At 46.4% G+C, this 2,146-nt stretch overlaps 1 protein-coding gene across 1 annotated transcript in view; it reads left to right on the forward strand.

Annotated features, from left to right (window-relative positions):
- Positions 1 to 2,146, forward strand: part of SDK1 (sidekick cell adhesion molecule 1) — a 339,428-nt gene that overhangs the window by 7,830 nt on the left and 329,452 nt on the right. The gene's annotated exons all lie outside the window — the stretch shown is intronic.

Genomic DNA, 2,146 nt, shown 5'->3' on the forward strand with positions numbered 1-2,146 from the left:
ATATATATATATTGATGTCAGAGAGGAAGGGAGAGGGAGAGCGAGAGATAGAAACATCAACGATGAGAGAATCATTGATCGGCCGCCTCCTGCACGCCCCCTACTGGGGATTGAGACCGCAACCCGGGCATGTGCCTTGACTGGGAATGGAACTGTGACCTCCTGGTTCATAGGTCGAGGCTCAACCTCTGACCCACCCCGGCTGGGCAGCCTAGTAGAATTTCACTGTGGTGTGACATTCCCTGCCGAGTTTACTTGAAACCGGAGCAGCATTTTCTGTGTTTTCGTGGCATCTGGTGCTAAGATGTCATCGTAGTTGCTTGTAAAGCGCCAGGAAACTTTCTCGGCTTGAAAGTGTGTGCTGATAAACAGAGGCCCGCGAGGAGTGTTCCCATCTGTTGGGCGAACATAATGTGTAGGAAATTCCTGTAAGAGGTGGGAGGACTTTGCAACTTTTTTGTATATTTTTTCCCCTGGTGAGGCATTCAACTAAAGCTCCGGTACAGAACAGCATATGTCCGACACTCCGCGTTGTCTCTTTCTCTCCGTTGTTTGAAAGCAGTGCTGAGTTTGTGCACTGGTGCGTGGGAGCGCTACAGAAATGCATCAGAAGGTATCAGCTAGTTAAGATTCCTCCAAAAAGGGAAAATGGCACGAATACCAATGATATAAATATGGTTACGCTGCAGGGACGAAGCTGTTCTTATAGTTTTTCAAAACATGCTCTAATGACCATGTTATTTCTTTTCCAAAAACTTTCGTTGACTTTATTTTAATGCAGTCTCAAAACTCCTCCTTCTTAGAATCAGGGTACATAATAAAACCCCTCATCCTTCTCGTTTTATTTGTAATTTAAATACATGGCACCAACTCCTTGTGCTCTCTTCAGTATTATTCTGATTTACTAGTCGATGCACTAATTAATTTTTTATTTGAGGTAAACCATTCCTCAGAAAAGAATGAAATTTTGAATATTAAAACTCAGCAATATTTTCCTCATAAAAGATTTTATTAATCCCGCCATAGGATCTCAAGATGGTTATCAGAGGGAAAACATACTTTGATTAATATTTGCTTAATATTGAATTAGCTGTATGGTCCAAATGTGTGGGTTTTTTTTGCTTAAAAATTATGCCTATCAGATCCTTTTTGGGGTTGACTAGTTGGACACACTTGAGTAAAAAGATGAGCAATTAGGTGAATGTAAGTGATTTCCAGGTGTACTTAGGAACTGAGCACATACAATCCCACATTCGGCGCCTCCTACCTGCGTTAAGTACTCTGACTGCTGTGTAAGAGGCGGCCTTCTTTTTAAGAATACATTTTTATTGATTTCAGAGAGGAAGGGCGAGGGAGAGAGAGAGAGAAACATCAATGATGAGAGAGAATCATTGATTGGCTGCCTCCTGCATGCCCCACATTGGGGATGGAGCCTGCCACCCGGGCGTCTGCCCTGACCGGGAATCAAACTCTGACCTCCTGGTTCATAGGTCGACGCTCAACCCCTGAGCCACGCTGGCTGGGCAGGAGGCGCTATTCTTAAACGAGATGCCCATGACCAGAACATCTTTTCCACAAGGGGTGCAGCCCCACCTCTTCTCTCTTTCGGAAAATAGGCAGCATTCACTGGGCTTCAGCCCTCTTCTTCCTTGTAGTGAATAGCTGCCCACGTGTGGAAGGTGCCCGCCTCAGACCTTAAACCCTGTTCTCGATTTGTTTGCGAGCGCGGCCAGAGGCCCGCTAGAGCACTCGCGCAGCGTGAACGGTGTGGCCTCGGAGCTGTAAGCTCACTAAGTGGTTCTGGGCTATTCATCCCACTTGCTTGTGGGTTTCAAAACATCCTTCGTTATAAAACCAACGGTGAGCCTGAAGCAGGCTTTTATGGAAACTGTGTCTTCTCTGCACTTCTTCCTGTAAAACTTTACTGACGTTCTTTGAAAGGCGCTGATTTGAAGGATGATTGCTTATAGTCACAGGAATGGAAATACAAATGCATTGCCCTTTCAGTCCTCCCGAGAGGCTTTAAAATGAATGTTGGGCCCCGGAGGAGAAGAGAGAAAGGAAAGCGTGTGACTCGTGTCTGGCGGTGCGCCTGGCATGGCGCGGGAGCGACGCTGGCCGGGATGCCACGGCGCCCTTGGCCATG

This window comes from Myotis brandtii, unplaced genomic scaffold (assembly GCF_000412655.1).
Source record: "Myotis brandtii unplaced genomic scaffold, ASM41265v1 scaffold579, whole genome shotgun sequence".
Classification (NCBI taxonomy): domain Eukaryota; kingdom Metazoa; phylum Chordata; class Mammalia; order Chiroptera; family Vespertilionidae; genus Myotis; species Myotis brandtii.